Genomic DNA, 26,390 nt, shown 5'->3' on the forward strand with positions numbered 1-26,390 from the left:
ATTAAAGATTCTGTTTCCTTTTGATTCTGACAGAATATTTCCATGATCAGGCTAGGGATGATATGAATGATATTGACCTGTTTCAATTTTGCGCCTATATTTTCTTAAAATCCTATATGTTTTATTAAGATGTGTCTATTACAATTAAATGAGTGAGTGATCCAGAGTTTGGATTTTAAAAGTGACTAGTAACGACCTGCCTGATCCACTGACCATACATGAGTTTCTCTTAAATAGGGGTGGTGGGGTAGCCTAGTGGTTAAAGATTTCGCTCGTCAAGCCAAAGACCCGGGTTCAATTCCCCACATGGGTACAATGCGTGAAACCCATTTCTGGTGTTCCCCGCTGTGATTTTGCTGGAGTATTGCTTAAAGCGGCATAAAACCAAACTCACTCACTCTGTCAAATAGTCATTATGTTTGTTGTTTTGTTATAAAATTATTAAAAGTGACAATTTAAAAATTGGATCTTGTAAATTGTCTTGACTTTTCACTACATATGAATATTTTTCATAGCTGATTGCTATTTCCGGCTCAAATACACATGGTAATCTTAATCCCTGCAAATAATACAATGCCCAGCAAAAACAACTTAGAACTTAAAAGGTAAATAATCTTGTCTAGTGATGTTTATTTGCAAATTTGACGTCGTCTTCTCTTACCCCTGGAAAAATGTTTCACAAAAGCGTAACCCATAGATAAGCCAACCCCTTCTACAGACTGCTTTTTTGGTCCTCAAAATTCAGCTTATCTACAGTAATATACGGTATATATTTGTGTAATTTTCCTCAAATACCTCAAAGTTTGATGAGCATTATTTGATTTCTTATTTACCATGGTCATAGACTATTTAATTTGTGAACATTTGTGGCTGAAAAACATGCTCTAATTTAAATCAGCCCACAAACCTCAAAACACATTGATATTAACTTCAACACACTTCAACTAATGCACACAGTTTCACTAATTTGATGTATGACTTTCACCTGTGTTGTGTTGAACTCCAAGTATACGTACAGATGAGAATTATGATTATTATGATGTATTGCAATAGACAGTGTCTATACTGTACAGTGTTTAGAATTACAAAACATCGGATGACGTTTCCATGAAAACCCCTAGCCTTGCTCTAAGGCTGTACTGAATGCTAAGCCAATGGATGTATAGTAATTTTATCCTTTAAAGAGGCAAGTCCAGATCAGCGGACAGTACACTCTAAGGACACCAGTCTGTTTGGGGGCTATTCATATTTTTTTTAGAAAATATCACTTAAACTTTTAATTACTACCTTAGAGACTTGTGCAAGTCTAGAAAAATCCTAACTTGCCAATTTTTGTAAGGCACTGCATTTACTTGACATATTACTGTTGGTTTCCCTACCATACTGCCATGGTCAATATCCTTCCCTCTACACTATTATTACATGCATGTTAGAGAAGAAAAAGTTGAAATATTAAACCAGTTTTGCCAGATCACATTGGACCGAATGTATTCTAATTAACTGATGCATAGTTATGTTGTTACGTCACTAAAAAATCATCCTTTTCAATCAAGCTTTTTCCTGTTTATTTTTTTCCAGATTATTTACTGGTCGTCTCCTATGATTCATGAAGCTAAATCATAATTGTGTATAACATCCAGGGAAAAGGAGTAACGCGATGAGGTGCCACGTCCTTTGGAGGAAATATGATGTTAGCATCACAACAAAGTAAAGGACTCCAACTGGAACTATTTTGGATATTTATGGCCCTCTGGATTAACAATTGTTCACATGGGGTTTTCGCTTGACATCGGAACAAAGTGCAGATGTGGGTTGCAAATTTGTGGCAGATTTAGTTTCATGGCCTTACATGTGATAATTGATCTTTTGGGTGCAGTAATGATTTTATGAGGATTTGGAAGTTTATGGGGGTGATTAACAGTCCCAGAACACTGACCATTGCCTGGAAGTCTGGAGAGATTTCTCCTCTATGGAATCGGTCAAATATTTCATTGTGAATTGTCATTTGTTCTTTTATGAGAGCATTAAACATTGTAAAATGGAATAAATATTGCTATATTAATAAATATTGATGTCCGTTATGAAGTAACCTTGTGCATTACTGATCAGACAGAAAAACAGCAGTTGTAGAGTTACTTCCCTTCTTCAAATATGCTTATGATAAATATACTTTAGATTGCTAAATGAACTGCAGTTATATGTTACAATATTCCAGCTATATGCTAGAAAACTGTAGATGTTCAAGATCATGAATATAGTCTCTTACAACAAGCACTGGGTGCTGAAAACCAATTATTTCAAACTTGGAACTTTGTAGGGGAGAGGTGGGGGATCTTTGTAAGTTAACTGGTTAATGTTTGTGCTTGAGCTGGGTTTTATGCACCTTTTAGCAATATTCCAGCAATATCATGGCACGACACACCAGAAATGGGCTTCACACATTGTACCCAAGTGGGGAATCAAACCCAGGCCTTCAGCAACTTGAGTAAACGCTTCAGCTTTTTCTGTCCTCAGGGTCAATAACTATAATGCATTATGTGACAGTTAAGTCCCAGACCATGTACACCATACCTCTTTCCCAATAGTAATTAAAAAGTCATCTTTAGAAACATTATCAGAAGGCTCCCTCGCCAGTCTGCAACATGGGACAGGTTCCAGTCTGAAACCGATCATATACAGTACCCAAAAGAACATTAACTTTGACATTTTGGAGTTATCAAAGTCATATTGGGATTTAACAGTTGTGTCTTAAAATTTCAGAGTAAAGTTCATGGATATTAAATCACTGGAAAAATAGATAAAGAATTCATATGTTTGCACCTGTGTTTAAACTATATTTAAAACTGGTGGATATACAATCAGATAACAGAACGGAATATACAACTACTTCAATTACATTGAGAATTCAAAAAACATTTTCTGTTGTCTTGCTCCCAAAATGAGAGGGGAAAAGGCATATTACTTTCAGGATATTCTAGCTAAAGATTTATCTTCTTTAAGTGGCACTTTAAAAGTTGTGAATTGCAATAACGACAAATTGTTATGGATAACAACTTTTTTATTCCGTGAGTGTGACGTCGCGATACAGATTGTTGTAGTGTTGAGAAGCAGAAATCGTCACAATGGTACAAGAATCTGTATCAAAAGGTCACACTCACGAAATATAGAATAGTAATAATAATAATAATAAGCCACTTGTATATCACATTACTCCATGCTTGATGCATGCTCAATGCGCACAGTCACATAAAAAGAGATAGGTCTTGAGATGACGTCTGAAAGACATTAGATTTGGAGATTTTAGAAGTTGTTATCCATAAAAATGTGATATTATCTAAATGTTTGGTTAAACCTCTTCCAAAGTGTTAAAAAATATATATTATAGAATGTTCACTTTTTTCAGCTTATGATTAAATATGTTTTTGTTGTAATGTTACCAGACATGTCATGAAAGTCGTCCCCGGCTCAAAAAAACAGATTAATACGATAAAAAAAAGTGGCACAACCATTTCCATAATCATAAGAAATATCTACTAAAAGCAGTGTCCATTGTATGAACCTGACTAGATTACAAATTGCTTTCATATAGTGACAGTAACAGGTGTTTCAAAAACACATGCAAAGGCAAGCCAATTACTCATCTAAAAAGAGGGTAACATGTGGTCCATGTCAAAAGAGAGAAGACAAGACGCTTCTTGATCTGTTTTTTACTTCAATAATTGTCTTGTTATATTTCAACTTCTGTAATTGGAGTGTTTCCCCATTGAATTAATTACAAAAAGTTTGAATGTCTCAACAATCCACAACTTTTACAATCAGCATATCGCAACCGAAAGCACAATAACGGCTAATTGTTAATGTGTTAGTAAATGTGATCCCATTGTCACAAGAACCTTCACAAACATCATCCAATTTCCCCATTCAAGAACATCATAAAGAATACCGCCCTGATGGACTGTGTGAACTGCTTCTTCCTAAATGGCAAGCTTGTTGTAGTCTGGGACCCTATGGCCCCTATACAGGCATATGGCTGGTAAGTTGAGCTCAGGGGATCAACAGGGGCCAGCTGAATGCATTAGCAGCCCAATAAGCACTCCCAAGACAATTTGTAGCAAACTCTGGTCTGTTAGCTGCCAATTAAAAGCAACCCAACATGACCTGGGTTGTCTTGTTATTCCTGTAGTTTGGAGAGAGAGATAGTCTCTGGTTCTTGAGATACCAGATGAAAGCCAGATACCCTTGCTGCCGTATCAGGCTGTGTTCACACAGAGATAACACAGTTCTGGATGACACAACCTTGCCGCTGCATTTGTGGACACCATTAAAAAACATCAAAAAGATTTATTTCTTAATCTTACATATACGTATGACCATTTGTTTGAAAGAGGAGATGTTTCTGCATCTTGTAAATCCCATTTGATGTGGTTTCTGTGGAATTAATTTTGTTGTATATTGGTTACATGTCTTACAAGATCTTGTGTGGATGAAGCTTGCTCAATAACCAGATACTCCTATTGCAAGATAAAGCAGGCTTCACACTCAGATAATGATGCAACCTCGGCTTCCATGTTTGGTTTTTCACCATTTTCTGAGATTAACCATGGTCTGTTTAGCTCTCAGGAAGGTTCACATTGAAGACAGGGTTAATGTCTGCTCAGAACACATAGTATACAAACCCTTCTACAGTGCTACAAGATGGTCTCAATACTTGGTAGCATGGATTTTGAACATTTGTCCTTATGTAAACCGTATGATTATAAACATGTGTTGATAGCAAAGTGTTTGAAGGATGAATAAGAGGGGTTATTTAAGTAATTTATGAGCTGCTGGTGAAGTGAGTTGTTTAAAACGTTGTGGTGGTGTCTGTGTCATGTGCACAAGCATCTGGGTGATGAGAGGAAATTTAAGGTGTTCTTTTTCCACCTCCTGGTTTTCGAACATAATTTAGAATAAAATTAAGAATTTGAGGGGATGCTGGGATTTAAGAACATAGTTGTTAACAACTTTCTCCCTGTGAGTAACCCTTGTGTTAGAATTGGTCTAATTGTCAAACTCTTAATATGACATTTCGTGATGCTTATCTGACCTCTTGCTTTCCCATAATTTAACTCTGAAGATCCTGGTTAGAATTGGTCTTCAGTAACCCATGCTTGTTGTATCAGGCAAGTAACAGGATTGGGTGGTCAGACATGCTGACTTGTTTGACACATGTCATCGAATCACAACTGCAAAGTCGATGCTCATCTGTTGATCACTGGATTGTCTGGTCAAGATTCATTTTTTTACAGACAACCGCCATATAGCTGGAATATTGTTGAATGCAGTGTAAAACAACTAAAAACAAACAAACAAACCCTTGGGTAACCCTTGCTATTCTCCTCTAGCCAGGTCAGCATCTGTCATTGTGATATACTTGACCTGGGTCCAGACTTCCATTGTTAACTTAGTGTCACTTATTTCATGGTTCATACCTCCTTTTAATCATCAAACATACACATTAATAGATACCTTAAAACTTTGTTTTGTTTCCGATGAAAACTGTTTCAAACATCAGCCGTTCTGTTTGTTTTTTGTTTTAATGTTATTTCAAGAAAAATGGTGATAGCATTAATGGAGGAGCTGAACAGAAAAAACTGTCCGATAACTGACCCTTTGCTGCTGAAATAGACTTAGGATCTGTCTGCACCTCTGTACATTGTATTAATATCTAATGAAAATATTATGATAATTATTATTAGTTTTAATTTTATGTCTTCATGGGATCAATCATTAACATCAATTAAGTTGTTTATGCTCACTGTACAGAAACGAAAAGGGGATGAAACTTAGACATGTCATTCCGAAATGCATAAAGCTCTTTTAAAGCATTTATTCAAAACATTATTTTTTGGTCTAACAAAATATTTCTGAAAACCAGAGAAGTCTGAGGTAGTTTCATAGGGTACACTAGAATATGATACCAGTAAAGAAAACAAAATTATTATACTTTATGGAAAAAAAGTTAAAGTTAAATTATAATTTAAAAAAATATGAAGCAACATCTTCATTGATAGATAATTTTAAAACTGAAAAAAGATAAATAAAACTTTATAAATATATCGATAATAAATATAAACAGTGACAAAATTTCGCAAACCACTTTAAAAGTACCATATTAATATTTACTGATCCAATATGTAAAAAGACAATTCTTAAACAAGTGAATTTAAACATAGACATTTTCAGTTAGCCTTAAACTAATTTTAAGTGTTGTGGAGAATTACGAAAAATTATTTTCTTTCTTTTTCAATACTGCAGCTTAGATTTAACAGGGGTGGCTTGATTCAAAATGTTCAACCTGTGGTAGATGGGAGGCCACAGCTGTAGATTGTGGGAAGGAAACACATCGACCCTATCTGTTATTTGTATGTGAAGGAAGCAATAAAACAGATCGCTACTACGAAACCCTCTCAGCTAGCGATATGTCAGTGCTCTACCGACTAGTTTATGTCAACAATTCCTTCCCAGTGCTTTACTTTAGAGGACATTTGTGCCAAGTTAATGTGCTGAAGATGATGTTTAGGGTTCATGAAAATGGCCATGATTTTCTTATAAATGTTGAAATAAACCCAGTGACAGCGTCATGCTTGTTAGTTGTGTGTTCTTATAAATACATTTTTTTTCATTATAGATGTTTTGTTTGTTTTTAAATTGAGCCGAAACTTCAATTTGACGTCAGTTTTGTATTGTTGATTTTTACAGACAAGCTGGATGATTTGTTCGGTGATTAATGTCTGAATGAAAACAGGATTGGAGGGTGAAGTTTGGCAGTTGTTGTTGTGTTCAAGATTCAGGTGTGAGTTATGATTGAAGCACTGACACTTTATGTCATTTGCTGGCAAGTGTGCATTGTGCTGTTTGGCAACGGATCAGGACATGTACATGTCAAACTCTTTATATGACATTGGTGACACTCATATGACATCATCTGACCTCTTGTTTTCCCATAATCCCATTGTGAAGACCTGGGTTAGAATTGGTCCTCAGCAACACATGCTTGTCTTTACAGGTAACTAACAGAATCACCTGGTCAGTCTCACTGCTTGGTTGATACATATCTTCGTATCCCAGTGGCTTAAATTAATGCTCATGTCAGTCACTGGATTGTGTGGTCCAGAGTCAATTATTCACAGGCTGCCATCATATAGCTGGAATATTACTGAGTGCGGCGTTAAGCGACAAACAAACATCACATGATGACAACCGTCAGGTGTTCTACTCCGCTTTGTCAGTGACATGGGAACAGTTTCTGACACTGGTTTGTCACTTGTGATATTTTTTCCTGTCATGGTCATATCCCAGAACACAGATCATGGGGCACAGTAATTAATGTTAAATTTGTCAGTCCTAAATACCCAGGCTGTATTACTCAGGCTATTAAACGAGTACGTCTGGACCAGGAAAACACAGTGACTGAAAACAAGTGAGTTGAGTTGAGTTGGGCTTTACGTCACATCGGCATTATTCCAGCCATATAGTGACGAGATCAAGTTTGCGTTTATTACCATTCTAAGCCAAGACAGGTACATTGCTTCTTCATCACTGAAGACAAGAGATGTTGACACATGATATCAGCCATGTCACTAAGTATGACTACCCAATTCTCTGTAGTCCCCTCTCACAACAAACACTGCCACTGGGAACCAGTTCTGACAGCGCCAATAGGATCATCGCATATAACTACATACATCTTCCAGGTGTACAATTATACTGAATCCCAAATGGGGCTATAGTTTGCTAGACCGCCTCCGTGGTGTAGTGGTTAGAGCGTCCGCCCGGAGAGAGGAAGGTCGTGGGTTCGATCCCCGGCCGTGTCATACCAAAAGACGTTAAAATATGGTACTTGTTGTTCCCTGCCTGGCGCTCGGCATTAATGGGTACAACAAGGACTGGTCAGCTCGGAGTCAGTATAATGTGTCTGAGTGGGGTATTCATGCTTCACTGCGGCATGGTATGTCAGTGGGCTAGCACTATAAAACCAGCTTCAGTCTGGGCTAGTACAAGCAGCCACACATACACATACACACGCATGCACATCGTCATATGAGCGAAATATTCTCAAGCACGTCATTAAACCCAATTTCACCTCACCTCGCCTATAGTTTGCTCTGCTCAATAAGGCTGTTCTGTGCAATAAGAATTCTTAATTCTTGAATCGAGGGATATGTATTTTAGACAGCATTAGATCCCAATCAAAAACACACAGATGGAATAAGTTTTCTTACCTTTTGTCATCATGTATGCAGCTAAAATGGCATCACCAGATCTGTCATTGAAAAAAATATATTTCAAAAGCAGTTATTTTAAAATTTTAAGGGGCATCCATTTGATTTCAAGGGGGACAGGTGGGTTTCTTTTGGAGAACAATCTATTTTCCCCCAGGAATATCTAAAAAAATATTTATTTACTGAACACAATCAAACAAACTATCAATTTTCACAAGTAACACAAAATCTAAAATTGAAAATTCACACAAATTCGTATGTATTCATAAATTGTATATTTGGGGCATATTTCAAAACTATTCCTTTAGAAAATTGTCCAACCCCTACCACATAATCAAATGGATGCTTCAAAAGGCAATAACAGTCATTCATACACTTTTCATAACCTGTGAAAATATAAATTCTATAAATTATAAATTGTTTTGTGTTGAATGAAAATATTTTGATATTTTCTCCTGACCTGTGGCTGACAATTGGAATGGATGATCATTTGATTCTATTGTACATTGATATATTAATATCAAAATGATGATGAATATTTTATCCAGCCTCTTTAGATGTTACACAAAGATTATTTGTCAAATTGATGACAAAAGTCATTTTCCGATTAAAAATTAAGCATTTTGTTTCAACTCAATGGATGCTTTGTTTTTGGTGCAAATAACACAGTTCATGAAAACAAATTAAATAATCTTAAGCAATCAACACAATTGTTCATTCTGTATTCTTTATGAAGACAGCATCTGGGCTATATGCATGTTTGGGGTTATTTTGTTTAAATTATGAAAATTCTACCTCCGAGTGCATTCATATGCCATTATAATGTTGTACAGTACAAACATTTTGTCCAGTCTATGTACCCAAAAACTGATTGTTTAATGATTTCCGAAATCATTTAAAATGACGATATATAGAATCCTAGGTGTCTCACAATGGAAAGTTTAAGAGGTTTGTCTGTAATAGATTAGTTTCATTAATGTTTACTGCATAATATACAAAAATGTTGAATGCTATTGATTAAAACAGAGTGAAAATGTCAAAAACAAACTCAAGAGGGGCCCAGAGTTACATCTTTAGGCACAGCAAAAACTGCTGATTATGGGTTTGAATCTCAGATTTGCATTCATTATATTTATAGGTTAGCAGCACTAAACCCATACTTGTGGCATATACTAATGTGTTTGATATTCTGTTTCAAGTTCCAAGAAACCAAAATGTACAATTGCTTGCAGCCACTCATGCATCCAATCACTCATCCACTCACTCACTCACTCAATTACCAACTTACTTCAAGTGCCAAGAAAACCAAATATGCACTCACTCACTCACTCATCCACTTACTTTACACTTTATGTGCCAAGAATCCAAAATATACACCCTCGCGCACACACTCTCCCTCCTCCTCTCTCACTCACTCTCACTCACTCACTCACTCACTCACTCTCACTCACTCACTCACTCACTCACTCACTCACTCGCTCACTCCTCACTCACTCACACTCACTCACTCACTCGCTCACTCAGCCTGAACCCAGTTGGATCCCTTTTTAGAACATATCCCCATCAATCGGTACAGGTCATGAGAGACAGGGCTCGATTTAAGATATGTTAACCTACTTGCACCAGGTGCAACCTAAGATAAAAACCTAGTTGCACCAGCCAAATTCCAGTTGCACTGCTCTTATCACAATAAGTAATGAAAGAAATGTGCTACTGAATTATTCAAAGCTTAGATAAAAATGATCTGACATAAAAATGCTTATAGTGTTTGATTTATTGTTGATTTATTTCTCAAAATTGACTTGCACCTGGTGCAAGTTAGACAAAATACTAAGTTGCACTTTGTAATATTGGGTTGCACCAATGCATGTAACAAAGCACTAAATTGAGCCTAGAGAGATGACAAAGGATTGGATAGTCATACTCAGCAGCTTGGCTGACTGTGTTCCATCCTGCCCTGATGGCATGGATGAGTGCTCTTAATATCAATCACCAACTTTCCTAGTCCAGACTGGATCATTTTATGGGCTTCCTTCACGTATCTGGCAGACTGAGTGTGACTTTAAACAACAAACAACAACCCAATATACGTTTTGTGATATCAATATATTTGTAAGAGCCAAGTTTGCGAGGATGAGAGCTAACTGTAAAACAAAACTATATTTACCTGAAAGATTTTGTGAGATTTATGCACAGAAAACAGTGTTGTGAAAGTCAATACAATGTAGATCTGGGTTGCTTCTCTTTGTTTGAAATCAGTTCCAGAACTATCGGCTAGGCGCCACCACAGATAGGGATTTCTTGGCAGGTTAGAATACAAAGCATAGTTTCTTGCTTCTCTCATTACTGGCTATGTGCATGTAGACAACACTAGATAAAGTTGCTAGTGTCACTTTTATCAGATGGTCTATGTTTCAGGCCAGCCCACCCCCTAACGCTTATCTACTGCGATTCCAGCACCAATTAACTCAATTACAGGCAGTTGCCACTTGCAATTGTCCCCAGGGCAGGTCATAGGGTGGGGAGAGGCAGCTGGGTGGGGCATATGTATGGGGAGATGTTGAGGGGTAAGTGTGTTGGAGATAGGTGGCTGGACAGGTCAAAGGTGTCAGTGTTGAAGGTAGAGTTATACTTGTATGTTCAAGTTAGGGCATATCTATTAGAGGTAGGGTATATCTATCATGTATGTGAGTGTGTCAATGACTCTGTGTGTTGTATGTATATCTGTGAGTGTGTGCATGTGTGGTGTGTATATCTGTGAGTGTATGTATGTGTGGTGTGTATATCTGTGAGTGTGTGGTGTGTATACCTGTTTGTGGTGTGTGTATCTGTGAGTGTGTGTATGTATATCTGTATGTGTGGTGTGTATATGTGTATGTGTGGTGTGTATATCTGTGAGTGTCTGTATGTGTGGTGTGTATATCTGTGAGTGTCTGTATGTGTGGTGTGTATATCTGTGAGTGTCTGTATGTGTGGTGTGTATATCTGTGAGTGTGTGTATGTATATATGTATGTGTGGTGTGTGTATATGTGTATGTGTGGTGTGTATATCTGTGAGTGTGTATGTATATCTGTGAGTGTGCATGTGTGAGAGTGTGTATGTATATCTGTGTGTAAGTGTGATGTGTATGTCTGTGTGTGTGTGTGTATGTGTGGTGTGAGTGTGTGTGTGGTGTGTATATATGTGTGTATGTGTGGTGTGTACATATGTGTGTGGTGTACATATGTGTGTGGTGTGTGTATGTGTGGTGTGTGTGTATGTGTGGTGTGTATATCTGTGAGTGTGCATGTGTGGTGTGTATATCTGTGAGTGTGCATGTGTGGTGTGTATATCTGTGAGTGTGTGCATATGTGGTTTCTATATCTGTGAGTGTGTATGTGTGGTGTGTATATCTGTGTGTGTGGTGTGCATATTTGTGAGTGTGTGCATGTGTGGTGTGTATATCTGAGAGAGTGTGTGTGTGTATATATCTGTGAGTGTGTGCATATGTGGTTTGTATATCTGTGAGTGTGCATGTGTGGTGTGTATATCTGTGTGCATGTGTGGTGTGTATATCTGTGTACATGTGTGGTGTGCATATTTGTGAGTGTGTGCATGTGTGGTGTGTATATCTGTGAGTGTGTGCATATGTGGTTTGTATATCTGTGAGTGTGTGTATGTGTGGTGTGTATATCTGTGTGCATGTGTGGTGTGTAGTGTATATATCTGTAAGTGTGTGTATGTGTGGTATGTATATCTGTAAGTGTGCATGTTTGGTGTGTATATCTGTGAGTGTATGTATGTGTGGTGTGTATATCTGTGAGTGTGTGTATGTGTGGTGTGTATATCTGTGAGTGTGTGTGTGTGTATGTGTGGTGTGTATATCTGTGAGTGTGTATGTGTGGTTTATCTGTGAGTGTGTCCAGGCATGTGTGCAAGTGTGTCTCCATGTGTTCATGCATTGCTACTTATATATTTTGTTTATATAGTTTATAGAATATTGTCACTATTTCTACATGGAACCTCGGAGCGGTGGGGTAGCCTAGTGGTTAAAGCATTCATTCGTCATGCCGAAGACCCGGGTTTGATTCTCTATGTGGGTACAATGTGTGAAGCCCATTTCTGGTGTCCCCTTCCCTGATATTGCTGGAATATTGCTAAAATCAGCTTAAAACTAAACTCACAATCTCACTCACACTCTACATGGAACGTTTGCTAAAAAAATATTTTGTATCTTGTATCTTGCATGGAGGTGTGCAGCCTTGTTGAAGGTTATAACATTGATCTAGAAGTAACATTCACAAGCCAGTCTGTAACTGAAAAATTACCTCTGATTGCATTAAATGAAATAATCAATAGTAATAAAACATAGGATCTACGTGATTAAGTATTTTATGGTTCAATATCAAATTTTATTTCCAAAATACCCCAAAGACAAATTTAGTTATTACATTTCACCAGCGAAAACATTAATTCCTCGGGCACTGATGAGTTGATAAATTTGTTATTTTTTTTCAAGCGCTTGTGAAAAATAATATTCCACCAACAATTTTGCTGCTAAAAATTGCAAATCCTTGAAAATTTTGAACTTTTTGGTGGAGAAATATGATACAATTGCTAATACCTTGCAACAGGGAGGAACGGAAGAGAAGGAAAGAATGGCAAACAGCTGACAATGAATGCCAACGAAATTGTTTTTATGGGCAGTAATCAACATATTTTGACTGCGCAATGAAAGCATGCTCCCAGGGGGTATGAAGTGATTGTGATTAATGATGAAATGGCAAGCTGGTTCCAGGTCTAGTGAACTTTCCAGAGCCAAACTGACATTCATGTATAGGCCCTTCAGTTCATGTATACACAAAGGATATTTGGTATACAGAACCACTGTTTAAAATGTTCCACCAATGTTTAAATCTTAATGACTTATTCTTCAGATGTTATGCAGAACCTTTTGCAAGACTAATTTTTATGTAAGGCTTTGTATATTATTCAACAGAATTTTAAGTTCAAAGTACTGTTATAATACAGTAAAAAAATTACAAAGTCCTGGGATTTTTTAATTTATTACAGCAGCACTGAAATTAACATGAACTGTTTATCCATGGTGATAGAGGTGGAGAAATGAGGGCTACTGACCTAAATATATAATTCAAGGAAATTGTTATTGAATTGCACCTATATATTACAATAATTACACCTGTATGAGAAAGAGAAAATGGATCTGATGGACTCACTGATGTCTTAGTCCCACAGCTGAGATAAATATTTGCTGTAGAACACTCACTGAGCCTTGATTCAGGGCCTGGCTGTGGTGATGTCATTGCACCTGGGGCACCATGATTCACAAGACTAAAATGATGAATGACTAGGCATTGGTCAGTATTTTGTCTTGTGGTGTAAGGAGTGACTATAGGGTCAGGAGGCTGTACCAACGCTTGACTTGTAGAGGTGACAACACTCTGCATTAATAAGGCAGCTGCTCTTAGAATTAGTCAGTGGTGGGTAACAGATGGAAAGTGACTGCAGCTCACAGAATCAGTGGTGGGAAAGAGATGGGAAATGACAGCAACTCAGTATCAGTCAGTGGTGGGTAAGAGATGGGAAATGACAGCAACTCAGTATCAGTCAGTGGTCAGTAAGAGATGGGAAATGACAGCAACTCACAGAATCACTGGTGGGTAAGAGATGGGAAATGACAGCAACTCAGTATCAGTCAGTGGTCGGTAAGAGCTGGGAAATGACAGCAACTCACAGAATCACTGGTGGGTAAGAGCTGGGAAATGACTGCAGCTCACAGAATCAGTCAGTGGTGGGTAAGAGCTGGGAAATGACAGCAACTCACAGAATCACTGGTGGGTAAGAGATGGGAAATGACTGTAGCTCTTAGAAGTAGTCAGTGGTGGGTAAGAGCTGGGAAATGGCTGCAGCTTACAGAATCAGTCAGTGGTAGGTAAGAGCTGGGAAATGGCTGCAGCTTACAGAATCAGTCAGTGGTAGGTTAGAGCTGGGAAATGGCTGCAGCTTACAGAATCAGTCAGTGGTAGGTAAGAGCTGGGAAATGGCTGCAACTCACAGAATCAGTCAGTGGTGGGTAAGAGCTGGGAAATTACTGCAACTCACAGAATCAGTCAGTGGTATGTAAGAGATGGGAAATGACAGCAGCTCACAGAATCAGTCAGTGGTGGGTAAGAGCTGGGAAATGACAGCAACTCACAGAATTAATCAGTGGTGGGTAAGAGCTGGGAAATGACTGCAGCTCTTAGAATTAATCAGTGGTGGGTAAGAGCTGGGAAATGACTGCAGCTCTTAGAATTAATCAGTGGTGGGTAAGAGCTGGGAAATGACTGCAGCTCTTAGAATTAATCAGTGGTGGGTAAGAGATGGGAAATGGCTGCAGCTCTTAGAATTAATCAGTGGTGGGTAAGAGATGGAAATGACTGCAGCTCTTAGAATTAATCAGTGGTGGGTAAGAGATGGGAAATGACTGCAGCTCACAGAATCAGTCAGTGGTGGGTAAGAGATGGGAAATGACTGCAGCTCTTAGAATCAATCAGTGGTGGGTAAGAGCTGGGAAATGACTGCAGCTCTTAGAATTAATCAGTGGTGGGTAAGAGCTGGGAAATGACTGCAGCTCTTAGAATTAATCAGTGGTGGGTAAGAGATGGGAAATGACTGCAGCTCTTAGAATTAATCAGTGGTGGGTAAGAGATGGGAAATGACTGCAGCTCTTAGAATTAATCAGTGGTGGGTAAGAGATGGGAAATGGCTGCAGCTCTTAGAATTAATCAGTGGTGGGTAAGAGATGGGAAATGACTGCAGCTCTTAGAATTAATCAGTGGTGGGTAAGAGATGGGAAATGGCTGCAACTCACAGAATCAGTCAGTGGTGGGTAAGAGATAGGAAATGACTGCAGCTCTTAGAATTAATCAGTGGTGGGTAAGAGATGGGAAATGGCTGCAGCTCTTAGAATTAATCAGTGGTGGGTAAGAGATGGGAAATGGCTGCAGCTCTTAGAATTAATCAGTGGTGGGTAAGAGATGGGAAATGACTGCAGCTCTTAGAATTAATCAGTGGTGGGTAAGAGATGGGAAATGGCTGCAACTCACAGAATCAGTCAGTGGTGGGTAAGAGATGGGAAGTGACAGCAGCTCAAGACAGAAGCAGCTGTTGTCTTGAACTGCATGATAAAAACCAGTTCTTCCTGTACAAGCAAGGTTCTTGAGCCTGTCTTTACACATAACATTAACTAAAATGCCCACTCGACAGTTCAAATGTAGCTTCTGGACATGGAGACAGAGGTGAGGTTCACTGTGTAAAAGCCCTTAGATGTTTCACAATATTATGTGTGATGGAAGAAATATTATATTGTATAGGCTGACATGATGAACTTTGAATTTCTTAACTCTGCACAATTGTGAATTGGGATCAACCTTCATCAACTCAATTCTGCAAGAACTTTGAGCAATGATTGGTAAATTCTCTGTAGGCTTGGGTAACAAAGAGATACAGGAAACTAGAACACTCTAAAGGGCCCATTGGTCAGTGATGACAAGGTGGTCATTGATAGTCCAGTCCAGTGGAAACAGATATCATGGCTGGGCTTGCCATCTAGGAGTTTCTGAATCAGCTCTCTTGAGTACACCCAGCTGAACCACCAGAGAATGATGTGTGTAAGAGAACTTATTTATATTTCAGCATCTGAAAATGAAAGGATCAAGACTAGGCAAGCAGACAGGTGGGCTCAGAACAGCTGGTCACATGATCAAGTGATTTCTGACTGGACAACCTTCACTCAGAAACTGATGATGTACCTTGACATAGATCTCATGAAGGCCCTATGGCCCTTATGCATTCAAATTTTGTCATATCCTGTGATAGAAAACACAAAATTACAACTGTTCTTCTGACACCAGTGAAGTGTAGTCAGTCAAAATGAGAGTGCACAAGTTGGTAGTCATGAGCTGGAACACAAACCGCAGGTTTTCCTGTTGTATGACACATGTATATCAATCAAGATCACTCAAGTGACCTGCTTCATTCGGCAGCAGCTCAGCAGAACAGTTTGAAGCATAAAGAAGAAAACAGAAAACATTTGAAGGTTTCAGAAGTTCAGATTGTAGAAGTTCTTCATTGTAGTAAAACCCATGAATACAAGTTTCATGCATACAAACCTGATGGACAGACCTGGAATTTAACATAAATGTTCCTGTTCATGACATGATCCTGCACAACCAAGACCTCACAGTTGATGTTTTTTAAGATTGAGTCAGGATATTTATCTCAGCTGGTAGATGAGGCTCAGAAACCTGGACCTGATCAGGACCACTAGAGACAATGTCATGAGGGAAAGTAAGGAGACTGACAGCTGGCACTAGCTGAAGCATCTCCTGGAGCAGCACCTGGTGACTCAGGCATGCTGCCCTGTTAGACTGAGTCCATGGCTGCATCTCAAGAACATGCTTCTGGCCTGATCCAGGATGGGTTTTGAGGAATGATTCGTGCTCTCTCTTGTTGATGTGTTACCTAACAACTGCTCCACACATATAAGGTCCAACCATAATCTGGGGGATAGAGGAATGTGAAAGACAATTCACTGTGTCTTTGAAGGGAGTAGAAATTGGGCACACAAAGTATTAATGGTAATGACACTGTAAATGCAGAATTTCCAGTTCTTCCACATAAGACTAGCTTGTCAATGTTTCAAATGAAAGTAAACAATTACGACATCAAAGCTGAGAGCTTGACATCTGCTTTCTCCTGAGCAACTGCCATGTAACATCCTTCAAAGCTCATCCACAGAATACAAAATTGATGAAGGTCCCTTGCCACTGGGGATGATGAACTTCTCTGATGGGTATTCCTGGGACAGTGCCAAGCCGGATGTGAAACATAACTCTTAAGACTTTTGCCTTAAACTGAAAGAAATGGAAACAAAATACCCACACAGGGCCTTCTATTGATGGAGAGGGGATGATGAAAGGCCAAAATGTTTTTCTTTGTTCTGACTTTAAAGAGGCAAATTGGCATGAGCACCATACAAGCAGGCACATCTTGTAGGTTTTTAGCCAAGCTGATCAGAGGGAATATTAGTGATGCAAATGTACAGGTCATATCACAATGTCAAGAAATGGTTTCAAAGAGAGCTTAGGTAAATGCTTTGTTTAGCTTTTTTGTATTTGAGAGTTGCCTATATGAGGGGTAGTTGAGAAACCTACACAGTAACTAGTATAAGAATGAGATGGGTTTAATACAGATTGTAACAGGATTTCAGCATGTGAGTTTAGTGAGGAAGATAATCCAGAAGTGATGCTTGTCTCAGATGTTTACCAGTTTGGTGAAACCATAAGCAGACAAACCAAGAATCGTAATTGGTGTGAACCAGGATTAAAACCCACAATTCGAGGACCATGTATCTGGCATGCCTAAGGGAAGCAACTCTGCATTACTTTGGGCCTTCCTCCCACATTTAGCAGGCACTGTATATATCGGGAACACTGTTCAGTGATGTGTGAAATCAAGCTCCGAACTGCATCTAGACTAATGCTTTGTCTGAATATATATAATTTTGAACCCCAGTCAGATGGGAAATTCAAAACCTGAGGAAATCTAGGCTTGCTTCATTCAGGGCTTTAGCATTGCAGGGAGGGCTGGGCAGTAGGGAAAATAATGCAGTTCCGGGACTGTGAGACAGACTAGACAGCATCCAAATCACTCTCTCTCATTTGTTTCATGGGTATGCATTGTATTGCTCACATGGACTTCATCTAGAAATCTGAGATGGTAAGACAGATATGTTGTATGTGTGCTATCTGACAAATATAGAATATTTCAGTCAAATATGAATTGAAGACTTGATAAAAAATATAATCTGGTAAATTTTGAAATATTGACATTCAAGACCAACGTCCTTTCCTGAAAATGCTGATTGCAATTTAAACAGGCCTTACTTTATTTATGGACACAAATAATGAAATTGGATACACTCTAAGAGTTTAATGAAATTCAAAAATATCAAAGCAACTTTTATCACCAATTTTCATGCAGAATGTAATATTTATGTTGCATTTGGTCATAAATATTCAAGTTTCTGGAATTACAATAGAGGTCATTTTGACATTTGTTATTTTATTCTTGCAACAAATAGGAACGTTTGTTTCCTCTAGAAGTATGACATTTTAAATTATCACTAAACATTTCACAGAGGAAAGAGTGATCTGATGAGGTATGTGTACAAAATGAAATGAAAATAAAAATCAACAATAAATGAAATACAATATGGCCATGTTTAAGAGCATCTTCATCAAGATGCATAGTCAGTTGAAACTTTTTAGGAAATCGTACAAATATTAAACTTGAACTAACATGTTTTTCCTGAAAGTTTCCTTGCAACCGACCAACTAAACTTGCAATGTCTTTTTGTTGCATGATAACTTAACCCTACATTAAAGATATTTACTAATCTAGATGAACCGATTCCTGCTTGGCTATTGGCTCTGCAATGCATACATATAAGCTGAACGAACATCTGTTCCATACATATTTATACACATTCAGCACAGATACATGTACTCTACCTGTTTTAGGGTTACAGTTTCTTAAGGCCAGTGAGACTGAATGTCTTCAGTTCCTAAAGGTTGCCATAGCAACTATGATGAAGATTGGGTGATCACAATGGCAGCATGTGCATGTACTCTAGCTGTTTCAGGGTTACGGTTTATAAAGTCCAGTGAGACTGAATGTCTTCAGTTCCTAAAGGTTGCAGACCCGTGAAGATCCGGGGTAGAATAGGTCTTCAGCAACCCATGCTTGCCACAAAGGGTGACTATACTTGTCGTAAGAGGCGACTAACGGGATCAGGTAGTCAGGCTCGCTGACTTGGTTGATACATGTCATCGGTTGCCAATTGCGAAGATCGATGCTCATGATATTGATCACTGGATTGTCTGGTCCAGACTCGATTATTTACAGACCGCCACCATATAGCTGGAATATTGCTGAGTGCGGCGTAAAACTAAACTCACTCACTCACTCACTTAAAGGTTGCCATAGCAACTAAGATGAAGATTGGGTGATCACAATGGTAGCATGTGCATGTACTCTACCTGTTTCAGGGTTATGGTTTATTAAGCCTAGTGAAAGTGACTGTCTTGAGTTCCTAAAGGTTGCCATAGCAACTGTGATGAGGATTGGGTGATCACAACAACAGCTTTGTGTGAATATTGGTTTGATTTGGGAGTCACTCGTGGACTATCGTCCAGTTATTATCCTATAGATGCTGCTTCATCTTGTGGATTGGTAAGTGAGAGAGTGATATTCCAGGTGTGTCACAATGGGACACAGTATGCACATGAGTGGAATCAAACCACACCCTTCAGCATGACACTTATCAAACTGAAAAACCTACACGCTTCTTGAAAACTGTAAACATGGCAATATATTCAACACTTGTCTTGAGGAACAAAACCTTCCTTTAAATATCTTTGCTATTTTTCATCTGTTTCCCCCACACCGAAAAGTTAAATAGAGAAATAAATTTAAAGTGTTAAAAGAAAAAACTGTTGCTATGGCAATGAGGATGTTGTTGGGTGGCTATATCATGTCATGGGGCTGTTCAGACAGACCCTGTAACAAATTATTTATAAAACTGCCAAGCATGTCTAGATTTTTATAGTTTCAGGAAAATGACCAGATTTTCTGGTGTCCTTTTTCTTATTCATGAAAATGATTGAGTGAGTAAGCATGTTTTCATGCCGCTTTTAGTGTGTTGGGTTTTATGCTGCTTTTAGTGAGTGAGTTGGGTTTTATGCTGCTTTTAGCAATATTCCAGCAATATCACGGCAGAGGACATCAGTAATGGGCTTCACACATTGTGTCCATGAGGGGATTCAAACCCGGGCATTCAACGTGGCAAGCCGACGCTTTAACCATTAGGCTACCCCACTGCCCCTTTAATTATAAGACAATTTAACAAAGTAAATCTTTATAAAGTCATTGGATTGCAGAGTCTTAATGTTAAACTCTGTCCCTATGTACCAACTCACATTGACAAAAGTTCATGGAGGATTTTATATGTACCCATACGTAGTTAAATATCCCTAGCAAAAAGCCACTGCGGTAATGTTTAAGTGATAAGAGTAAACTGTTTTACAGAATCTACAGTCTGACTCCCATATCTGGACTTTGTTCAGACATCTTTACATTGATCACCTGTGTTCAAAGATAAGAATTTGCCTTGGTCGATATTGAGCCAGTGAATATTGCTTTTTGCTCAGTCAGCAGGTTTTTCAGATATTCACTATGGCAGAAAGAACACTTCGTCATATCGGAAGCTGATGGGAAGCTACATGTGTCTAATGTGACTATCTTCCATACAAGAATTGACTTTATGATGTCCTAACATTCAAGCTTGCAAGTTACTTTCCTGAAATATATATTTGATAATAGTTTATATGTATTCTCAGACAAAGTTCATTTGCAACTGTATGGTGCATGGATATAGCATTTCACAACTCATTGTCATTTTTGATTAACTGACTGTACATTAGACATATTGGGCCACGCCACGCCACACCATACCTCTCCACTCCACGCTATTACTTCACTCAATCCCCCATGCCCCATGCCCCATGCCCCCAGCCCCCAAATCTCCCCTCACCACCCCTAAGTAACTCCCCCACCTTTCCGATGGCCTCCATTACACTGTACCCCCCCTCCATTACACTGTAAACACACACACACTCACACACACACACACACACACACACACACACACACACACACACACACACACACACACACACACACACACACACACACACACACACACACCTTTCATCCATTACACACTCCAACCCAAACTCCATTATGCTGCGTCCCACCGACCACCACTGTGCTCTATCTTACCCGACCCCTGTCCATCCTTTCCCCTCCATTAGGCTTAACCCTACTTGGCTTCACACTCCATTATGCTGCGTCCCCCACCACCACACCACTGTGCTCTATCTTTCCCCACCCCTGTCCATCCTTTCTCCTCCATTAGGCTTAACCCTACTTGGCTCCACACTCCATTATGCTGCGGTCCCCACACCCACACCACTGTGCCCTATCTTTCCCCACCCCTGTCCATCCTTTCTCCTCCATTAGGCTTAACCCTACTTGGCTCCACACTCCATTATGCTGCTGCCCCCCACACCACACCACACTATCTCTCTATCTTACCCTGTCCACCCCTGTGCATCCTTTTCCCTCCATTAGGCTGAACCCTACTTGGCTCCACACTCCATTATGCCTCTGCAGCCCCACCCCACACCACCACACCCACCACCACTGTGAACCCTCACACCCTTTCCTCACCCCTGTCCATCCTTTTCCTCCATTAGGCTTAACCCTACTTGGCTCCACACTCCATTATGCAGTCCACGTCCCCACCCCACACCACTGTGCTCTATCCTCCCCACCCCCTGTCCATCCTTTCCCTCCATTAGGCTTAACCCTACTTGGCTCCACACTCCATTATGCTGCACCCCACCCCACACCACTCACCTATCTCACCCCCACCCTGTGTCACCCTGTCCCCTCTCCTCCATTGGCTGAACCCTACTTGGCTCCACATTCCATAATCCTGCAGCCCACCCCACACCCACTCACTCTATCTCACCCCACCCCTGTCCCATCCTCCCTCCATTAGGCTGAACCCCACTTCAGCTTCCACATTCCATAATCCTCCTGTCCCCCACCCCACACCACCTCACACCTATCTCACCCCACCCCTGTCCATCCTCTCCCCTCCATTAGGCTGAACCCCACTTGGCTCCACATTCCATAATCCTGCAGCCCCACCCCACACCACCTCACTCTATCTCACCCCACCCCTGTCCACCCTTTCTCCCCTCCATTAGGCTGAACCCCACTTGGATATTTCCACATTTGTGCATCCATGCACCCCAACCCACCTCACTCTATTTGCCCTATGCCACCCACACCACCCACTCACCACTTTACCCCACCCCTGTCCACCCTCTCTATCTCACCCCACCCCTGTCCACTATCTCCTCCATTAGGCTGAACTCCATTAGGCTGAACCCACTCAGCCTCCACATTCCATAATCCTGCCACATTCCATTCTATCTCACCCCATCCTGCCATTAGGCTGAACTCCACCCACCCACATTCATCCTGCAGCCCACCCCACACCATCTCACCCTACCCCACCCCACCCCTGTCCTCTCTCCTCCATTAGGCTGAACCCCACTCGGCTTCCACATTCCATAATCCTGCAGCCCACCCCACACCACCTCACTCTGGACCCCATCTCACCCCCACCCTCTCCACCCTCTCCCTCCATTAGGGCTGAACTCCACTCGGCTCCACATTCCATAATCCTGCAGCCCACCCCACACCACCTCACTCTATCTCACCCCACCCCTGTCCACCCTCTCTCCCTCCATTAGGCTGAACTCCACTCCGGCCCACATTCCATAATCCTGCAGCCCACCCCACTACCACCTCACCTCTATCTCACCCCCACCCCTGTCCACTCCCCTCCATTAGCTGAACTCCACCTGCCCACATTCCATAATCCTGCAGCCCACCCCACTATACCTCACTCTATCTCACCCCACCCCTGTCCACCCTCTCCCCTCCATTAGGCTGAACTCCACTCCGCTCCACATTCCATAATCCTGCAGCCCACCCCACACCACCTCACTCTATCTCACCCCACCCCTGTCCACCCTCTCTCCTCCATTAGGCTGAACCCCACTCCGCTCCACATTCCATAATCCTGCAGCCCACCCCACACCACCTCACTCTATCTCACCCCATCACTGTCCACCCTCTCTCCTCCATTAGGCTGAACCCCACTCCGCTCCACATTCCATAATCCTGCAGCCCACCCCACCCACCCCACCCCACACCACCTCACCCCCATCCCCTGTCCACCCTCTCCACCCCTCCATTACTGCTCAACCCTCTCAACCCTCCATGCTCCATTTTGCTGCAGCCCACCCCAACCCATGGCCCTCTATTCCGCCCCTACCCCACCCCACCCCACAGCTTCACTCACCCAACTCTGCTCCACCCCGCTCCATCAAATAAAGTTATGACACATCAACAACTCCCAACCCATCCCTTACCGAACAAATGTCCTGTCCACATGATAACAAAGCAGACGTTACTCCAACACACCTACATCCCCGCCACCCACTACTCCCATATATGCAACTTTAAATATCTTCATCATGTATGTCTCCATCAATCAAACTTTATAACTTTCTTTCACTTCATGGCCAAAATGAACAACATCTCTGCAAGAAGCGTTTCCCATCTTCCATTGTGTGACCTCAAGTCTTGCCAGACGATGATAAGCATGCATTATCATCATTTGAAGCACGGCTGATAGAGCCTTTTCTGTTTGTTTAGTTAAGGCGAGGGTTTTGATAGGTGCAGCCAATCCTACATGACAGGATGCACATACTTTGATTATTATAGACTGCGGGTAAGAGGTGCCGTCAGGGGCGAGAGTCTGCAGCATTTGTCCTGCAGAGGTGGAACGTAGTTTTTTTCCACACTACTGACAGATAACTGTTTTTTGTGAATGGGTATTTTTTTGTTTTTCATTTCTTCTGGCAACTTTGTGGCGCTTGAAAAGAACGTTCTGTGATAAAGGGTTCACAAGAGGTTCTCCTCTCTATTGGAACTAGATATGTGAAGATGGTTCTGATATGTTTGTGATGAAGTAGTGCTTGTAGTGGAAGTATATGGAAGAATGGTACCAGTGTTCAGATATTTATATACACAACTGAAAAAATTACGCACCACCCTATTGTTATGTTGATATTTCGATCTTCTATATATCTTTTGAAATATCTATAAACAATATTGATCTCAATGTGCTAAAATACAACGATACTACATTACATCTTAGGCAGTTGTTGTTTAACGACACACTCAGCAATATATCAGCTATATGGCGGTGGTCTGTTAATAATCAAGTCTGGACCAGACAATCCATCTGTAAATAATCGATTCTGGACCAGACCAGTCCAATGATCAACAGCATGAGCATCGATTTACACAACTGGGATACGATGACATGTGTCAACCAAGTCAGCAAGGAGACGGAGGGGATCAGATGATCACTGTAGCAGACTTTATTGAGGCATGTCACCAAACCCCAATTGCATAATTCCATGCTCATGATGTCAATCATTTGATTATCTGGTCCAGACTGGATTATTTACAACCCAAAGTCACATTTCTGGAATACTGTTAAGAGTGACATTCAACAACAAAAACAAAGAAACTATTGCAGAAAAAATATGTCATTAGATAATGAATTCTGTTTCTGTGTTTTAGTATGATTGTCTCACCTTGTGAAGAAAAAACGTTTTGTTTCAAAATTGAAAAGAATATTTTTTAAAACAATTCTTTTATATGGGAGTATGTATTTCTTGGTGCATAATTACACCAGTTGGAACAAGCATTAATTAGATCTGGGTATAGTTTTTTTGGTCACAGATGCTATCCTTTCCTGTTTGGTCCGATCTTTTAACTGTTTGCAAGATTTACAAATGAAGCTACCAAATTACAAAACCTGACCTTATCTGACCCTCATGGTCAGTGGAAACAGTGTGTCATAGTTACAGTGTACGTCCATCAGCCTTCTGAAAACTTTCAACTTAATGTTCACACTCCAAGATGACGATACCATAACAAGACTCAAAATTCAATCAATGTAGCAGGGTAATCAACATTTTGCATGTGATAAAATTTCAAGAAACAAAAGGTCCAATAATTTGATTTTTTGTGTGTGTAATATTCAAGCAATGTGGCAGTGGCTTGTATAAAATCTGGACCAGACAAACCAGTGGTTGATATTGTGAACACCAACACATGACATAAATGAAGGAATGTATGCAGTCAACCAAGTCATGATTCCCATTCCTTAATTTAAACACATATAACCTCACGACCAATTCCAAACAGGCATCTGCTCAAAGCATGCCGACTTATGGCATGTTTAGACCAGTTTTTGTAAATGATGATGAGTGAGTGAGTGAGTACGGTTTGACACCGCTTTTAGCAATATTCCTGCAATATCATGGTGTAAATGAGCTTCACAATTTGTACCCATGTGGGGAATTGAACCCGGGTCTTTGGCATGACGAGCAAATGCTTTTAACCAGTAGGCTACCCCGTTAAAATGTGAAAAATACATAGTAAAACGACCTGAACTTGATGCCAAACACAGATACCATAAACTACAAATCCTTTCTACATCAGATTATAGAGACCCTATTTTATAAAGCATTTATGATCCACATGATAGGCACTTTATCCTTTACTAACAATAACGCCTGAAAATATTTTACATAGATTTTCAGCATGGTGAGCAACAGTACCTTGCAGGTTTTACTTTTTTGGACATTTTACAGCAGGTGGATTCACGCTTCCAGTAATAAATTAAGGATGCCTTACATTGTTACTCATTACACAAAACTTGGCAATGTGTTAGGCAAGCTCTGAAGAAAACATGACTAGCTGACAGTATAATTCATGAGACAAGTGTGTAAAATCACAACATTTCACCTTGTAGATAGGACTGCTGTCATCCCCACTGAAAACATAGACAAGAATCTGGTAAATCTGTTGTGTTGAACATACAACTATATGCAGGTGTGACAGGTTGTCATGGATGTTTCAGACTTATGGAGTTCTTTTTTTGCTTAAAATTTATTCTGAAAATTTTGAGACATACATTTTCATACATTACCAGAAGGATTATGGTGATAATGTTAGGGCTTCAAAACTATCAAACAAATTTTGATATGGTTTTAATATGGCCACCTTGGCAGCCATATTGGATTTGTTAGTTTGGTCTGTATGAAATTCTGTGTGCAGTAAGTATATTATATACAGAATAACTGGCTACTTATACAGACCTTCAAACAAGAATATGAAAAACACTTTGAGGTAAAATTAGATTTCTTTTAGTTTTATATTGAACAAGATTATATCTGGGGTTATTTATGTTACATATCTCAGTGGACATTTTTGGGGAAAAAAATCATCTAAAAACATCTTTCCAAATAATATGTTAATCAAGGAGAATAGCATGCTTGACAACAGTATAAAATCTATAT

The 26,390-nt window shown here is 39.9% G+C and overlaps 1 protein-coding gene and 1 long non-coding RNA gene across 2 annotated transcripts in view; one reads left to right on the forward strand and one right to left on the reverse strand.

Moving 5' to 3' along the window:
• Positions 1-26,390, reverse strand: part of LOC124264131 (frizzled-5-like) — a 242,491-nt gene that overhangs the window by 172,120 nt on the left and 43,981 nt on the right. Inside the window, exon 2 of the mRNA XM_046698851.1 lies at positions 8,265-8,305. The gene's annotated coding sequence lies outside the window, so the exon portion shown is untranslated. The remainder of the gene's footprint in view (positions 1-8,264; positions 8,306-26,390) is intronic.
• The window catches only part of LOC124264132, a 182,128-nt gene that overhangs the window by 115,120 nt on the left and 40,618 nt on the right, over positions 1-26,390 (forward strand). The gene's annotated exons all lie outside the window — the stretch shown is intronic.

Source organism: Haliotis rubra, unplaced genomic scaffold (assembly GCF_003918875.1).
Source record: "Haliotis rubra isolate DU_JTF1 unplaced genomic scaffold, ASM391887v1 Scf91, whole genome shotgun sequence".
Classification (NCBI taxonomy): Eukaryota; Metazoa; Mollusca; class Gastropoda; order Lepetellida; family Haliotidae; genus Haliotis; species Haliotis rubra.